General features: G+C 48.8%; 1 protein-coding gene and 1 pseudogene across 6 annotated transcripts in view; both read left to right on the forward strand.

Moving 5' to 3' along the window:
• Positions 1 to 18,662, forward strand: part of BDKRB2 (bradykinin receptor B2) — a 493,412-nt gene that overhangs the window by 454,973 nt on the left and 19,777 nt on the right. Inside the window, exon 1 of one of the 5 annotated variants that reach the window (XM_078660121.1) lies at positions 8,054 to 8,191. The exons of the other annotated variants lie outside the window; for them this stretch is intronic. The gene's annotated coding sequence lies outside the window, so the exon portion shown is untranslated. Of the gene's footprint in view, positions 1 to 8,053; positions 8,192 to 18,662 lie in introns of those variants that run through there. 5 annotated transcript variants of the gene reach the window in all.
• LOC144781340 (B2 bradykinin receptor pseudogene) overlaps positions 8,062 to 18,662 on the forward strand; it is a 99,162-nt pseudogene continuing 88,561 nt past the window's right edge. The window contains exon 1 of the transcript XR_013600959.1: positions 8,062 to 8,191. The product of XR_013600959.1 is annotated as a B2 bradykinin receptor pseudogene (transcript). The remainder of the gene's footprint in view (positions 8,192 to 18,662) is intronic.

Consider the following 18,662-nt stretch of genomic DNA (forward strand, 5'->3'; position numbering starts at 1 on the left):
GGAACCTTGGGGTTCCTCAACGCCATTCTAGAGTAGGAGCACACTTTTCAAGTTTTGCCCAAACTGCCACTGAAAGTTTGCCCTCAATGACGAATACCCATCTGTATATTCTGTCTGCTGTAAGACCATAAGTCAAAGAATTGTGTCCTGGGCTCATATTTTAAACCAACGTCTCTGATTCATACAGTCACGATTCTTCAAATACATTGGGCAAGTACAGACATGGCAGGCTTATTGGAGATGGAGAAACAGTAGAAACTACATTGATGGAGTAGACAGGTTTCTCTGAGGATGGCGAGGTAGAGGCACTGGAGGCTCTGGAAGAAAACCAAGAAATCAAACATGAGTGCTCAATGTCACAAAGACATACTGTAGAGACTCAAAGCCCACAGTAAAACACCTGATTTGTTGAAGGAGAAGGCAGTTGGACACAGGCCCAAGATTAGAAAGCATGGCTCTTCGAACAACATTCCAGAGTCAATAAAAGCTACGCCTTCAACGCCGAAGATACACATAGTCAAAGTAGTGTAAGAAACCGAGAAAGAAAACTCACTGTAAGGGTAAGTGAGAAAGCGTCACATCGACTTCCAAAGACGATCGAGTGCAGAGGGAGAAGAGGAGAAAGGTGTCCTCAAATGAAAATCTTCATGGGGAAAATAACACTCCGAACATCAGGTGCCATCAAGAGAAAGAAGAGGTTGAGATAGAGAACTTAATGAAAAAGAAGAAGGCCTTCAAGGAAGCCATGACCCTCTTAAACTAAGCAAGGTCAGTAGGGATTTAGAAGACCTACCCAGGTCATTGTACCAACACAGCAGGAAGGTACACCCAAAGAAAGACAGGACGCAGGTGTGGGGAATAGGAGGAACATATTTTCGGTGTCGACCCCGAAAACCTGGGGATAGATGAACCACATGAGGATGTGCTGTCGAACAACATAGAGGCCAACTCACCTCAGGAGGAAATAGAATTCTATCCCTTGAGGCGTGCCCCTGGAGGTCGAAAAGGAGGAGACATGCTTTCTCCTCAAAACACTAACTACAGCCTGCAAGAGAAACCAGAATCTTCTTATGCTCTCCAGCACTGTTCAAGAAGGCAGAGAGGGATTCTCTGCGCCATAGACAGCAAAGGCATTAACCCCACACATAGAGAAGAAATACAGGGCCTCAACATCAGATCTCATGTAGAGCCACATTCCCTAACTGTTTCCATGGCAAGAAAGAGAGCCATGTTGCCAGTATTTATGGGGCCTCCGCTGGATAAAGAATCTAAAAGGATGGAGGACATAGGAAGAAAAAGGAGATGAGTGCAGTCACAAAGTGACAAATTGCTAATTCCAATATCCTGTTAAATCAACATGCTTGCCAGTGCTTGGAGGATATGTAGGTCCTCATGTCCCACCTCCCAGAGCAGTATCATAAGAGGGTGAAAAGGATTACTGAGAACATTGCCAACTCATGTCTCAAGTCAGCTGGGATGGTCATCAAGAGACATGTGTGGCTACGCATTTCCGGTTTTAAGCCTGAGATACATTCCAGGGTCATCAATAAGACTCTCACAGAATCCAGCTCTTTGATCCTGGGGTGAACCAAGCGCCAGAGGAGATAAAGAAGACTATTGAAACAGCAAATGGCTATGGGAGCCCTTCAGGATTTTAAGCCTTCATTTAAAAGAGGAAGCCTTCAAGAAAAGAGAGGAAAGGGAAGGCAGGGTGAGAAGCGGCAAGATACCCAAGCAATTGCCTGTGTTTAGAAACATTGTTAGCATTCCTCCTACTACCTTTTGTGTGCTTGATGTACTGGCCTAAATGGCAAAGGTGTGCCCAGATGTGGGTCCGTGCTCACTGCCACTGGAACCTAGAACACCCAAATGAAGAGCCCCAATCAGGGCAAAACCAGTCTTGGGTTGCTTGTGTTCTGGTACAGGGAGGAATTGGCTTGGCCGTTCAAGCTGGACTGTCCCTTTTAAAGCAGGGTTCAGTCTGGTTTGCCTATGGCTGGGTCCGAAGTGCGGTAGAATGGAAGGCAACAGTACGATGGTTTGGAATGCTATCCCGAGGGATTTTCAGTGGTTAGACAAATTGCAAGCATTAGTCCAATCACCTTTTGTGTGTGTGATGTACAGAGCTAAGTGGCAAAGGAAAGCCCAGGTGTGGGTCCCATTTTCACTGTGCTACTAAAACCAAGCTACCCCCACTGAAGAGTCCCAATCAGGACGAAACCAATCTGGGGTTGCTTATGTTCCAGTTCATGGAGGACCTAGCCTGGCATTTCGGGCTGCACTGTTCCTATTGGAGCAAGGTGAAAACTGATTTGGGTATGGCTGGTCCAAACTGGGGTGGCCTGGTGGGCAAAAAAAGTATTATGGGTTTGAATGCTACCTCAAGGGCTTACCAGTGGTTTGTCAAATTGCAAGTATTCCTAAAAATCCCCTTTTGTGTGTTTGATGTGCAGCCAGTAAACAGCCAGTTTCCAGGCCATTGGCAGTGGCGACAACAACCAAAGTCCTTTTTTTGAGGCAGAGATAAACCAAGAGATCGAAACTCTAGAGGATTTGCCTTAGGCTTCTCTGAGTGACTTGAGCTTCCCTCTCCACACTCACAACACTCCTGTAGGGAGGAGAACAGATGACTTCCTGAAAAATTGGAAAGTTATTTTCACAGACAAGTGGGTTGTAAATATTGTTTGCCATGGTTATGCTATAGTCTTCATGCAAAAATCACCAACAATGCACCAAACATCAACTTTACAGGAAGAACCAATTACAGATCCTGCACTGACTATTGTATTATTCTCCTTTGTGTCATTTGTATGTGAATCATGCGATTATTCATGTTTTGTATTATTACTTGATGTTGATATTGGGTTTTGACCTTCCTTCCACCCTTTTGTAAAGCGCTCTGATATCCTTTGGGATCTTGTTCGCGCTATATAAAACTTTATAAATAAAATAAATAAATACGAGGTCCAAGAGATACTGACAAAGAAAGCTATAGAGCAGGTGCTGTGAGAGGAAAGAAACACAGGTTTGTTCTCAGTGTGCTTTCTTGTACCAAAACAAGATCTGACCATGTGTCCTGTCTTAGACCTTTACTTTGTAAACAGGCAAATAAAAACGCAAACAATTCAAATGACTACATTACAGGACGTAATACCTTTGCAAGATTAAGAAGACTAACATCAGCAGATCTCAAAGCTTACTTCAACATAGCTTTTCTCGTAGCACATACAAAGTACCTACGATTTCTAATGAAGTGAGAATATTACCAATGCAATGCCCTACCATTCAGAATAATGTCCACTCCAAGGGTCTCACCAAGACAATGGCAGTGGTAGCCACACACCTCACAAGGCAGGGCATACATGTCCACCGCTGCTAGGATGATTGGCTAATCAATGCAAATATCTTGGAGATTTGCGAAGAGATCATGACAAGAATGGTATCACTTCTGCATATGTCAGGATTCATGGTGTACTGGGAGAAATTGTCTCCCAGTCTAGAAACCAGCAAAACATTCCAAGAGGAGAACAGCTGGAAACACAATTGGCAATGGCATACCCCACTAGACAGAAGGTTCAGGTCATATTGTCACAAATTTGCCTTTAATAGACGTCACAGTCTAAGACAGTAAGGAAAGTAGTCAAACTCTTAGGGATGATGGCTTTCTACATCCAGCTCCTTCCCAATGCAAGATTTCGCATGAGGCCAGCACAGGAGTGGTTACACAATCAATTGGCAGAGGGGTCAGGCACTTGGGAGGATCTAGTGGTTGTAAAGAACATGGTCAGCAAGGGACTGATGTGGTGGAGTGTAGGGAATATGCTCAAGGGGAGACCCTTCAAGACACCCTTACCTTAAGCCATTCTCACCACAGATGCTTCACTGGCAAGTTGCAGAACACACATGGACACTTTAAAGATAAGAGGGCTATGGTCACAACAGGAGAACAGGAGTTAAAGATAATCTTCCTAGCACTGATGGCATTCCAGAGCCATGCCAGGGAAAAGACTGTGCAAATCCTAATGGACAGCACAACAGCAATGTTCTACATCAACCAACAAGGGGGAACGGTATGATACCCACTGTCCCGTTTGGCCCAGAACATGTGGCAATGGGCCATAGCAAATAAGATCAGATTGCTGGCAAGTCATGTCCCAGGAATGGAGAATGGACATGCAAATGGTCTTAGCAGAGAAACAATCTACAAACACAATTGGTAGCGAAGGCAGTCTATAGTGGATACACTTTTCAATCCATGAGGAACACCAAACATAGATCTCTTTGCAACAACAGAAAACACAAACTGCCAGTGCTTCGCATCTATACACTATTCTCCCTTAATGACTGGGAATGCCCTGTTGATAAGTTGGTACAGGATCTTTGCATATGCTTTTCCACCGATACCGTTGATCCCAACTGTTCTAGAGAAGTTTGGGATCTTCAACATTGCAATGATTCTCATAGCTTAAATGTGGCATTGACAGCCATGGTTCTCTCACTAAACTTTCTATGCAAAGGGACACTCTAACCATGAGCAAAGGATGGTATTTCATAGCAACCATAGAAAATGCAGTTGACAGTACAGTGACTGAAACAGAACAATTTTAACACTAATATCTGTCAAAGACTACATTCTGAATCATCAGGGAGGCACAAAGGCAAGCCAACAGAAGGGTTTATGCGTTTAAGTGGAAGAGGTACATAACTTGGAGCTAGTCCAAGAAAATTCAACACAGGATCCATTAGGACAGTTTAATATTCCAATACCCGACACATCATACAAAGTGTAAAACCCTCATAGCCTCACTAAGGATGCACTTTTTCAGCTGTTGCAGCATACTTGAAAGGACTATACGCACAAAACATTTTCTCACTTATACTGATAAAAAACTTCATGGAAGGATCAAAAAGGTACTTCCTCCGTGTGGAAATTTGAACCTAGTGTTAGCAGGATAGGTGAAAGCACCTTTTGAACAAATGCATAAGGCCACAATCAGACATCTTACATTGAAAACGGTGTTTCTAGTAGCAATCACATTACTGAGGTGATTCAGTAAAATACAAGAACTAATGATGCAGGCACCGTACATCTCCATATGCAAGGATAAGAAAATAATGAGAACACATCTTAAATTCCTACCATAGGTTATTTCACCGTTTCACACAACCCAGACTATCAGCATACCAGCTGTCTTCCAAAAACCAGCAAACACAGCAGAAAAGGCCCTATCCAAAATGGATATAAGGGTGACTGCCATGTATTACATGCACACAAAATACAACATCAGAAAAACGCAACAGTTTTTTGGGGGGCATTCAACTCAAGCTCTGGTGATGGCTGTAGCTAAGAAGACTATTTCTATATGGACCGTACAGCCTATCCAAGTGTGTTTCCCTATAGCAAACAAACCTTTGCTCATCAAACCAAGAGCACACTCTAGTAGGAAGAAAGGTGCTATAATGGTCTTTATGGCCAACATCTCAACATAGCTTCAGGAAACATTATTATGTGGATTTGCACTCACGCGAAGAGGAAGTGGGTCATGCTGTACCAATGAATATTTTTGCTTCCATTCCCTCGAATGCCCACCACCACAAGGCAGGTAAAACGGCTACATAATCTGTGCAAAGCATGTGACTCTATAAGAGATCTCATGTTGCAAAAGAAACCCTTTACTTTCCTATAACTATCGTTTTACAGCTTGAAACTCTTCTAGATTCACATGTGACCCTCCTGCCTCCACATTACATGAGGTTTGTGTAAGACGAAAAGAAATGTAAGATGGTGGGCACCCACCTGGGCATTGTGGTATTACTCAACGTCATATAGGGGCTCCATCTATGTCGGCTTCCACCCACAAGCTAACAACATTTTGAGAAAAACAAAGTCACTTCTGGATTCAACCACTAGATGTCGGGGTTTGTGCAAAACATGAGAATATACAAGAGTTGCAAGCTGCAAAATCATAATGTAACAGGATGATGAACGGGACTCAACTACAGAGGAGATATGTAACATTTTATGCTTTGTAACACTCCAATAAGTTCAAACCATCACACGCTAGGACCTTTTCCTTGTTTCACTGACTGGACTGCTTGGCTTCTCACCTCCATACACAGGCGTAGCATACCCTCAGGGATAAAAAGACATAGACTTTAGTAATCGTTTCCTAATAATCCTTATAGGTCCCAACACCACACCATAATCTGACTGGTTTATAGCTTCAAGACGAGAAAAAGAAGAACCTTCCCCACAGAAGTGAGGTCTTTAGTGCGTTTTGTCAAAACCCTCTGATGTTGTCCATCAAGTGAAAACCCAAATGAAAATAGTGCAACAGCTGGTAACACCCCATGGTGCTATGCGTACAATCGCTCCTAGAGTCCAAACAGTGACTCCCATATTGCCACTCACCATGTTGCCCTTCCTGAACCCATGCTGATCACTTTCCTGAGGCCACGGCTCTGATCCAGAGCCATGTCCAAAACCTCTCCCCAAAACCTCTCCCCAGGGAAATCGTCTCTGCCTCCTCATGAGCAACTATAGATGTCTGTTCGTCATTCCATCCTCTCTAATTCCCTGCATCCTAGGGACGTTCTCTCCACTCCTGCAGACGTCCTTCAGGGCTTCCTGCTCCCGTTCTGCTGCTGCCGTCTCTGCAACACACCACTCTCCTTCTCCTGACAGTCCCTGCATGTCTCCTTTCACCACTACTTTCTTCTCCACCCATTTTAACAGGAATGACCACAACATCCTTAACCACTAGAACTCTGACCTGATGTTCCCTGGTACCCCCAGAGTCCTGGCAGTCTCGTATGTCAATCGGGTGCACATGAGATATTTCACGCTTACCTACAGGTAGGTAACTGCTTTCTTTTATTATTCTTGTATATCTAAATGCTACAAACAGTAGGCTTTTAAGCATGTCGTCATTTAAGCTGTACGTGGGGAAAACATCTTCAAGTTCAAGTGAGGCTGTAACCTTATATGGAATGCTAACCTTTTGGCATATATAGAGATGAATTATGAAAGATTTCAGCATACAAAATACAAATGGAACCACGAAAACAAATGTAATTGCTTCTTCAACACCAACAAGTCATCATCTTACACACACGTTTCTGTTGTCACATGTGCGTTCCAACAATTTAGCAGTACACCAACAAAACTGTGCATGAAACAGTTTTTAATCACAACCCCACTTTTAACTGCAACAACAGTATTAAATGTCTAATAGGATATATGATCTTGAATGCTTCCCTTATAACATAACTTTCATGTGTGAGTTGAGTACTTCTTTTATGGGCGAGTTGTTGCAAAACACTATTATCATATTGGAGCAAGAAGCATTGTGCACAATGTTCACACTGAATATTTACTACCTAGCAACATATCTGATTGGTGTTACAGGCTGGTAATTTTTCATGGTAAATATTCCTAGCTTCTGGAGGGGGTTACTAGTGTCCCTACTCTTGAATTTTGGCTTTGGTGACCGCTTCCACCGCAAGGGACCTCCCATGCAATGGGAAATGGCCAATGAGTTCAAGGAGTGGTGTCAAAACCTAAGGGGAAGAGCGACAGCAGTGTTTTTCACTGTTGGAATCATTGGCCTTTAATAGGTGTCGAGATGTCTAGTCACTCACAGATAAATGGGAGCCGGACCTATGATTTGCAAAAAAACACCAATGTTTATTGCATGATCAGACGTACACTATGCTGACCAAACTTCAATGAGCTGGTGGGAAATGATGTCTGTTTCCTGCTCTCACTCTCACTTCTATTGCCATCTTCATTACTAATCTCATTGTCTATCTCATTTCAGGCCGAGAGTGGATAAGTAGGCCTCGCAATGCACACAACAATAAAGGGTAACACCTGGTCAGATGTCCTCACAGTAGGAAACTGTGATGCGCTGAAGGAAATGATGTGTTTGCTGATCTTCACAGTCATTCCCATGTCACTCTCATTCTCATTTTCATTCTTAGTCTCATTTTCTGTCTCATTTTCAGGCTGATTGTCATGCTCAGGTAATTGCAGACATCCTCTGAGGACAAGAAGAAGGAGGGCATCTCACTGTGAACACTACACAATTCATTTTGCCGCTGTGGACCACTGGAACATTCAGCTACTCCTGCCATGAAATTTTAAATCACAAAGTTAAATGTAGTACTCCAAACAGGCACTAATTTGAAGGTATGTGTGTGAGAAGTTTGTGGGTTCCAAAACCAGTGGTGGATTATATGGGCTTTTATAAACAATAAATGAGTGGGAAAAAGCTTGACTCAGCTGGTTGGCACTGTACTTTGTGTTTCAGTTGCAGCCTCTGCTCCTCGCAGCTCCTCCCGCTAGCATCTAGCAATAATCTTACCCCTGCAAAGATGGAAGAATATTGCAAAACATTTTTCTTGTCCTAAACCTACTTCTTAAGTGACTCTTTTTGTGTTTGTTCTAACTCCTCCTCTTGGGTCAGTAACTCCAGCCCTCTGCTAAAGAAGATGAAATAAGATATATACCATAGTTGGAGTTTAAACATGGAGTTAGAAAAAAGCCTAGAACCTAAAAGGTTGACACTGATTCAGGAAAGTGCTCACCTTGAAAATAATGGCTGGCCTTGGGCGCATGACCATTTGGATGGTGTCTGAAGGGAAAGAAACGTGTGGTAAAAAGTTAAATAGGCAAACACACTACCCACAGTTATCCGGGAGTATTCAGAAGGATGTTAAGAAAGCAACTACACATTAATGTCACTGATGCTCAAGGTGTCACCAACCTTAAGATATACAATTCTGACCTGGAGACAATTCCAAATTCTGTATGTGAAGCATTGTTTACCTACTAACCTCATTAATCAATTCATATAAAGTGAACATTTAGCCTATTCATGTACATTTCCCATTAAAACAATTCATGGAATCGAGGCGAGCTTGAGAGAAAAGCAATTCAAAGGAAGCCACTGCTTGGAATTACAACTATACAGGAAGGATGGGTGGGAATATCTGCATGGGACGGAGTCAAACCATAGTTCAGTCTTGTGGAAGTGCTTTGCCTGCAGTACAGATTATAATAATAGGACCTGCTGGGAGAGCCAGCGTGGAGCACAGACAATAATGAGAGGTAAAAAGTACTCTCCAAATGTAAACCGTTCTTTAAATATACACTTTCTAAAAAATAACACCAAACAAACTGCACGATGTGTAACATTGCTTATAGTTTTATTGCAAACCCTTCGTTAAATATACACCTCATAAAAAATAACAACAATTAAATTCCACGAAGTGTCCCCTCGTTTTTTATTTTTTTAATGTTTGCGTTTAGTTTCTGAGTTCGTAAATTGTTTTTATCTTTTGCATTGTTGTAGTTAAAGGTAAGGTGAAAAAGAATACACAAACAATAAACAACAGTCCTCTGAAACAAAAAGAAAACAAGAAGTGACAAAGTCAGTAAGTCTGGCTTTGGCAAGCTGGCGAGATGGTTACATTTTAAAATTCTTTTTTATTGCAAGTTTGTGTAACAAGACTAACGAGAAAAACAAAAAAAACACTGTGCCACCTAAAAGCCTGCAGCACCTGCTTGCAATAAAAATGTAAATTAAAAACTCATTTATTAATGTGGCCATTTTACTCAAATAATGATTTTAAATGAAACACATTTTACTTGTGCCAGGCATTACATTAATATTTCTGAAGGAGACAAAATTAAATCACCACCTAACCAAACTCTACCTTCTTCACTTGGTGGGCGGAAGCTAAATGTGAATGGAAGTTTAACAGACCAATGGATGAAGCCACTGAGAAAAAGCTCCTCTATACATGCACTTTTAATAGGTCTATTCATCAAGATACACGTGTAGATTTGTTCATGTGTAAATTTAAACTTTTTTGCTGCTCACAAGTGTAAATTTACTACTAGGTTCTGAGTGGCATGACCACACACCCACCAAACTACAGTGCGAGATTACTAAAACAAGATTTTTGAGTGTAAAGCTACCAGTAGTAACTTTTCACATGTAGGCGGAGGTCTCTGCCACTCGGATGGAGATTTCTGTATGGTAAAGTTTGGGGAAAATAATAAAGTGTAATAATTGTTAAAAATAATAATAATCACATATAAAATAAGAATGTAAATTAACTTACAAACATCATTATTACCTTAACACTAAAGAAATAAAATGTTACAGAATATTACCTCATCAAATAAAATGATAAATTAAAAAATAATGTATGTAACAATATTTTTATTTGAACTAATTTGTATTAAAAATGCCACTTTGAAAAGCATTATTTTATATCATTCTTAATGAGTACATTTGATTAAAATTATATTTGTTACTTTAATTTAAAGTTTTCATTAAAAGTTTAAGTTGTATTTATTATATTTTAAAAAGTTAAATATTAATATACCTAATTACAAAACTAATTTTCAATTGAATATAACTTTTAACACTGAAAAAATAAATATGTAATTTAAATATGTTTGTTTTATATAACATTATTTCCTGTGAGATATCACTTTAAGTCCAGGTCTCCTTTATTTTCTATGGTATTGTGTTGTAGGTCTTGTGAGTAGCCATGTGAGGTGCTGGACGTAATCCAAAACTGTGATGGAGTACCTTTACAACTGTTTTGGGTCCTTTTTGACTGTAGTAACTTTAGAAGCAGTTTGTAAATAGCAACAACATTATTGTTTTGTGGGTGGGTGTTTGCATTTCCCTCCCTAAACCACTCCTTAACGCTTCCCTGAGCCCCTCCTTCCTCATCCCTAATCCCACCTATTAAGTACTATGGGCCTCATTTATGAGCTTTTGGCGCAGGGCAGTGCCGCAAGGAATCTTGCTGCGCTGCCTTACGTCAAAACAAAAGGGCAGGAATGTGCCTTATCTATGAGATATGGCACATTCTTGTTATTTTCTCCTGCACCAGCGCTCAATGGACTGCCATACACCACCGCCGGCACCCTTGCACCATTGTACAAGGGTGCCTGTGTTGCAGAGATGATTGATTTTGTGCAGGAAGGGACACTTTCTTGCACAAAATCAATCAATTCAGGTGATTTCCTCTTTCTAGGTATGCTGCAGAATGTGAGGAGAAATAAATGCATTTCTCCTCACTGCACCTCCCTAACCCCACCACTGAAGTGACATTAGATTCTTACACATTCCAGGTTTACGATTTCTCGTAAATCTGGGAATTCTTCAGATTCCATGAGTGTTGCGTGGATACACCCACTGCAACACTCATGAAGCTCCCCTTTCACGCAGTGTTCAGCGTAAAAGGGGCACATATGTACAGGGCCATAAAAATCCACGTAAGTGGCTTAATGTGGCCTTGTAAATATGCTACGGCACATTGCGCCAACAGAACGTTAAAAAGTGGCAATCCGGTGGTGCAAAAGTGCAGCAAGGCGCCTCATAAAGAAGGCCCAATTATTCCACATTTTCCAGCCACTCCCCTAGGTTTTTCCCACGTTTGCTACTAAAACATATAGCTATGTGTGCGGGGACGTATGCTCCTGTGGCAGAAACTTCCACATAGAAAGGATAGGAGATGCAGAGGTATGTGAATAACCTTTTGGAGGACATGGGTAGTGATTTTGTGGCACTATTAACCATACTACAAAGTTCAGATTGAGAGTAGGCCCCTAAATGGGCTCTACATGGAATTGCTGTCATCTTTATTTCTAAGAAGGTGGCCAGGTATCTTCAAAACAATTGGCTATGTTCCTGGAAGTTCATACATATGCTAAATCCAACAGTGGGGGGTTATAGTTTCTTGGTCTGCACCCCCATACTCTGGAACTGTCTTCTAACAGTTCTTCGAGGAGAAAGAAAATGACCTTCCTTTAAACACTCTTTCGAAACTTGGCCTTTTCACTCCAATCATGCAAACATGCTGACCTAGTCAGCAGCGCTAAGAAGCCAGTTGTTGAACATGTGGTCAATAAATGCAAATAACATAAGATAGCAAGAAATACCCTGAACAAACTGTAATATGTGTATTCTTGTTTCTTTTTTTATTTGTAGGGGATGTTTACGTTTTGATTGGTTATTTTCTAAATAAATAAAAGAAGACAATTAAGATAATATATTCTCAATTTCTCATCTTGCCCCAAAATTACTTGAAAATGATTTATAATTCCTTACATAACACCACCAGCATTGTAGAGACTCTAGTGATGTAATTTGACTTAATGTTGGCTGCCACTGGTAATTCACACCAACATTTCCAACTCACCTCGCTTTTAATGAGAGCCCACACCTCATATGTATATTAGCGGTCAGGTAAAGTTATTGCCACCCCAGCTCCTTGAAGCAATTGCCAATATTAGCCACACACCAAGCAGACGCTGCCGGTGCAGATAATAGCGGTGGGGGGAGGCGACATACGTTGACAAGGGAGAATAACATTTAAAAAAGAAAAACACTTGGGGGCATGGCCAAGGACGTCAAGATGGCGGTCGCACTCTAAGAGTGCTCTGGACCACCCATCCATCATCCGTCCTGCATCCGACGGCAACAGTTTCCATCAGCCGAACAATTTGGCACCCATGCATTCACCTGGTCGCGCTGTGTCTCCGGGTGCCTTTGGAACTTCCCACGGAGGTCTGCCAGAGCCTCTACTGCCTCCATTCCTCCCGGCCGCGGGCCCTGCAAAATGGCGGCCCCCGGTTGAGCGGCGCGGCGGCTCTGGTCTGCGCCTAGCGCTGGGCCCTCCTTGATCGCCTGGTGGACTGCCGGCCCTGCGGCGCGGGCGGGCGGCGGTGGCGCCTCGTCTCTGTTCTGCGGATCGCTGCTCTGCCCGGGGGCCGTTGAGCCGCCTTGCCGGCCCACGACTGTACCAGGCCTCCTCTGGGAGCCGTGGGACTTGCGGGGACCTGGGGGGCCACCTGGGGCGCTGGACTTGTTGCGGTGCTCCGGGGGCCCGCCTGGACTCTTTTGGAGGCGGGCCCGCCTGTTCCTGCCAGCGGTGAGGGGAGGCGACATACGTTGACAAGGGAGAATAACATTTTTAAAAGAAAAATACTTGGGGGCGTGGCCAAGGACGTCAAGATAGCGGTTGCACTCTAAGAGTGCTCTGGACCCCCCATCCATCATCCGTCCTGCATCCGACGGCAACTGTTCCCATCAGCCGAACAATTTGGCACCCATGCACTCACCTGGTCGCGCTGTGTCTCCTGGTGCCTTTGGAACGTCCCACGGAGGTCTGCCAGCGCCTCTACTGCCTCCATTCCTCCCGGCCGCGCGCCCTGCAAAATGGCGGCCCCCGGTTGAGCGGCGCGGCAGCTCTGGTCTGCGCCTAGCGCTGGGCTCTCCTTGATCGCCTGGTGGACTGCCGGCCCTGCGGCGCGGGCGGGCGGCGGTGGCGCCTCGTCTCTGTTCTGCGGATCGCAGCTCTGCCCGGGGGCCGCTGAGCCGCCTTGCCGGCCCGCCGGCCCACGACTGTACCGGGCCTCCTCTGGGAGCCATGGGGACCTGTGGGGGCCGCCTGGGGCGCTGGACTTGTTGCGGTGCTCCGGGGGCCCGCCTGGACTCTTTTGGAGGCGGGCCCCACAGGTTCACCTGGGGCCGCCGATGACCCGGTGCAAGGAGGAGCGCTGACCCCCCGAGGTTAGGCCTCCCGCTGGGCCCGGCGCTTGCAGTGGGCCTGAAGACCCTGGTGCGCGGCCGGCGGTTGGAGCCTTCCTTCCGTCCCCTGGCCGTGGAGCTCTACTCCTGCGGGGCCTGCAAACTGGACTGCTGCGGGGCTGTGGCCGCTCCTGGGGGCTACTTTGCTGGGCCCTGTTCGCCTCCGTGTGGAGGCCTGCACGCCCTGGGGCCACCGCAACACAGGGGATGCCCCAGAGGGCCGCGGGGCCCCGGTGTGCCCGTGATGGTGAGGTGGGGCGGCCTGGGGACCTGCACGGACGACCTACATTGACGCCCCCCCCCCCTTCTGGGCCTGGGTGCCCCGTGTGGCCCCGGGGGACCTGCCCTGCCTACTTCTGTGTGGAGCTACAACTTGGGATCCCTGCAGACGACTTGAAGTGACCGGAGCCATGGGGAGGAGAGGGGTCGGGACAGGGGTGCAGCCTCCTGAGGGTCTCGCCAGCGCACTGCCACCCTGGGCTGGGAGACCAGGTGCCTTCATGCCCCATGGGCCACATTCGCCCCTCACCTGCCCCCGGCCTGATCCCCCCCTCCCCTTGGTGAGCTGGCCTGGGCCCCCCCACTGCCACCGATCTGCCTGCTGAGACTCACTGCCCGACGCTTGCCTCCCGGGCTGCTGCTCCTGACTACTGTTGCCGATTGCTGCACCCGCCCAGGGGCTGTCACTGCTCTTCTCCTGAGGCGCGGGCGGCGTGGGGACAAGCGGGGGAAGCCTGGGACTGAGATCGCGCTGCCGGGACTCCGCTCTGCCTCACTGCACCCGGGTCGGACCCGGCACCGTGCGACGCAGCAACTGGGACGCCGCTGGGGTGTCCCCCTCTGGCTTTCCTCCCTACCCCGGGAACAGTGTGGCCCCCCTGATGTCGAACTCTCCCTCCGCTCTTGACTCTGTGTTCTTCCACCCACGTTGAGGGGGCGCCCTGGAGCCCGGCTGTGAGCAAACGACCCCGCCAGCGACATCGAGAGAGCCGGTATCTGGGCCGCCGCGGGACCGGGCGGCATCACCCGCTGGTCTGCGTGCCTGTAGCTGCGACTCTCTCCCCTGGCCCACGACCACCCGGAGACGCAATGGTCAGGGGGAAGAACACGCAGACCCCGGTCCCTTCCTCCCAGCTACATATCGACCAATTTGCCAGGGCGGACCATGCCTCCAGCGCCGGGCCTCCATCCCCCCCCCGGGGGCGGAGGGCGGGGACCTGTCTACAATCCTCCAGGCGATCAGCGCCTCCCAGGCATCGGTCAAGACGAGAATTGTAGAGGTACGACTGGATGTGGCCCTCATCCTGCAGGACCTCAGGAATGCCACGGCACGTATCACCGTAGCCGAGTCCCGCATATCTATGGTGGAGGATGACCTGACCACTCTCAAGACCCAAGTGGCCCGTCTCCAAACACTGACATCGGATCTTCACCACAGGGCGGAGGACGACGAAAACCGGGCTCGCAGGAACAACTTACGCCTCCAGGGCTTTCCGGAGGGGGTGGAGAAGGGCCCGGTGGCCGACTTCCTGGAAACCTGGTTTCGCTCCTGGATGCCTGCGGAGAAACTCTCCCCCTGGTTCGCCATAGAGCGGGCCCACCGCTCCTTAGCGCCCAAACCCCCCCCCCGGGGGCCCTGCCTGACCCTTCATCCTCCGCATCTTCAACTTCCGGGACCGTGATGCCATCTTATGAACAGCCAGGGACTGCGGCCCTCTGCTATTCCAGAACTCTAAAATCATGGTCTTCCCGGACTACTCGAGGGAGGTCCAGTCCCAAAGGAGATCCTATGATGAAGTCAAGCCAAAGCTTAGGGCGATGGGTCTGCGTTACGGTCTCCTGTTCCCCGCCCGTCTCAAGGTCCTATTCCAAGACAAGTCCTTCTTCTTTGACACCCCACAGGCCGCCTGGACCTGGCTCACGGATGAGCGTCCCCTCCTGCCTGGGCAGATACCCTCCCCTACCCAGGGACCCAATCTCCGCCCTGTCCGAGAGAAGCCCGGGCCACGGCGGCGCCGGACCGGCTCCCGCAGGTGCGGTCACCAGCGTCCGGATGCCTCGCGCTCACCAGTGGGGTACGCGCGCCGGTCATCTCCCCCCCAGACCGGGGGGCTCTCCCAACGGCAGGGCCTTCATCTGCAATCACCATTGACGGGCCCTCGGGCGCAAGCCTGCGTCAATCCAGATCGGACTCGGATTTATCCGGCTGCCCGGTGATCCGGGACTCTCCACAAGATGCAGAGGCCTGAACCAGGGCTTTGAGCTGTTGCTTGGCTTACGGATGCCCTGATCAGCCGGACAGCCATGGAACGCCCCCCCCCCCGGATCTAGCCAGCCGCCCGCAGGGCGGAATGCCTAGTGGGGGCTCCTCCCGGGGACAGGGATCCGACCAACTCATACTTTTCTTCCTTTTCCTGTTTCCCTCTTTTTTCTGCCAATCTCTCCTCTCTGCTGTACATCCTTCTGTCCCTGGCGAAAACGCAGATACCTTTCTCTGCTCCGTGTCTATCTTTTAAGCTTCACTGTTTATTGCTGATGTTATTTATCCGCCACTACGGAGGGGGGTCCTCCCTTGATTGTCTCTGGACTAGTGCTACTGCCCCCAGCTAATCGTTTAAGTTTAGTGTCAGTCCCCTAGTGAGGGGTTTCTTTTGGGTGTTGTATTTTAGGGCGACAGATGCTTCATGTTCCGAAGTGTAGGGTGGGGGGTGTTGGGGGGTGCCGGGGCGGGGGGAGGCCGTTGTCTCCCATGTTTTTTATGTTTTCAGTTGCCTATGGGCTGCTTTCTGGTTTAGCACTGTTTGGCCACTCCTCGGCCTCTGTTGTCGCTGATTACGAGCGGCTGGTCGCAGCTCTTCCCACTGATGTTCGATTGTTGATACGTCCTTGTCCAACACGCATCTCCTGCTCACCGACGTCTTGGCCACTCTGGGTCCCCACTGGCCGCCACAGGAGCGGACCACCTTCGGCTGCTCCTCTTCCCCCATCTCCCACCTACATCCTGGACGCCCATGGTCCGACAGCCCGCTCTGACCACCTTGATCTCCTGCTCCGGTGTGGTGTGGTGGGTACTCCCCCTCGAGGCGCGCCCCCCCCTGCTGCTCCCGCGATCTCCCACATCCCCACCTCCCCCACTGGCATACTCTCTGATCGGACCCCTCAACGTTCTCTCCTGGAACGTCAACGGTCTCTTCGACCGTATTAAGCGCGCGGCGGTCCTTCGAGCGGAGCATCGCCACTCGGCGGACGTGCTCCTTCTCCAGGAGACCCATCTGTTAGGAACCCAATGCAACTTCCTAGCCGGTTCCGGGTTCGCGATGGTCTGGCACTCTGGGTTTCAACGCGGGTCCAGAGGGGTGGCAATCTTGCTCCGGAAAGGTCTCCCCTTCACCCTGATTAAAGCCTACAACGACCCACAGGGGCGTTATGTCGCAATCTCGGGCGTGGTGGAGGGATGTCCCCTGCACATCCTAAATGTCTATGCCCCTCCCGCCCTCCTGTCCCCGACGCTTCAGTGCCTCACACAGGTCCTCTTCGCCTTCCCGCCCGGCCTCACGATTGTTGGCGGCGACTTTAACGCTGTGATGCAGCCGGGGCTGGACATGACCGGTCCTCCTTCAACGACCCGTTCCTCATCCGCGGCGGCCCTGTCGGGCTGGGCCTCGGCCCTGGGGCTCTGTGATACATGGCGGGTTTGGAACCCTCGCAAGACACAGTACACTCACACCTCGGCCTCCCACCGTACCCATTCCCGCATTGACCTCCTCCTGCTCCCGGCCACGGATTGTCGCCTGGTCTCCGGAGCGACCATCTTGCCGAGGGGGCTGTCAGATCACTCCCCCGTCTCCCTTTGCATGGGCTCCACCCCGAGGGGACCGCGAGCGGTTTGGCGCCTCAATGCCTGGTTCCTACAGGACCAGGCGCTGGTGGACAAATTAGGGCAGGAACTAACCCACTACTTCACTGCAAACGAGGGCTCTGTTCCATCGACAGGGACCCTCTGGGAAGCTGGTAAGGCGGTACTTCGGGGAGTGGCGAGAGGGCTTGTTCACGTCAAGCGAACGGACCGGATGGCCCGGCTTGTGGAGTTGGAATCCCAGGCCGCCCGGCTGGAAGCCGAGCACACCACAATCGGTCGGGAGGATCCCACCCGGCAGCTGGCGTTGATCCGAGAGGAGCTCCGCCAAATCTAGCTCGACTCGGCCCAGCAGCTGTGACGATCCTCTGTGGCGCAGGTATACGGCTGGGGCGACAAAAACGGCAAACTCCTCCACAACTTGGTTGGTCTCCTACCTTAAGGTTCATCGCGTTATTCCGGGGATTCGCGCAATGGATGGCACTCTCCAGGTGACCTCCGAGGCTATAGCGGGAACCTTCGCCGAATTCTACACCCGCCTCTATGCTGCGCGCCCGCCTGGGGCGCTTCTCCCTGCTCTTCTGGGCAGAGCCGGTGCCCGGTTACCCTCCCTTACCCCAGAGGATGCAGAGGTTCTGGAGACGCCCTTCACACAGGATGAAGTCCTGGAGGCAATCCCCCTTCTGAACCGTGGCAAGACGCCCGGCCCGGACGGGTTCCCACAGGAGTTCTATGCGGCCTTCCGGGACACGCTGGCCCCCCAGCTGTTGCATCTATTCCACCACGTGATAGAGAGGGGCTCCTTTCCCCCCGAATCGGACTTGGCCACGATCGTGGTCATCCCCAAGACCTATCTGCCCTCTGTGAATTGTGCGGACTTCCGCCCTACCTCCCTCATTAATACCGAGTTCAAACTTTTTGCCACAATACTGGCCCAGAGGCTCAAACCCTTCCTACAAGACCTGGTCCTCCCGGGCCAATGTGGGTTCATGCCAGCCAGAGTTACCCGCCACTGTATCCGCCGCCTCCACCTGGCCCCGGCCCATCGCTCCCGCCTATCTCCCTATCTGGCGATCCTCTTTCTCGACTTTGAGAAAGCCTTTGATACGATGGGCTGGGAGTACTTACAAGACGTGCTGGAGGAGATGGGCTTCAGCCCGAAGTTCCGCAGCTATATTAAGGTCCTC

This window comes from Lissotriton helveticus, chromosome 9, assembly GCF_964261635.1.
Source record: "Lissotriton helveticus chromosome 9, aLisHel1.1, whole genome shotgun sequence".
In the NCBI taxonomy this organism is placed as follows: domain Eukaryota; kingdom Metazoa; phylum Chordata; class Amphibia; order Caudata; family Salamandridae; genus Lissotriton; species Lissotriton helveticus.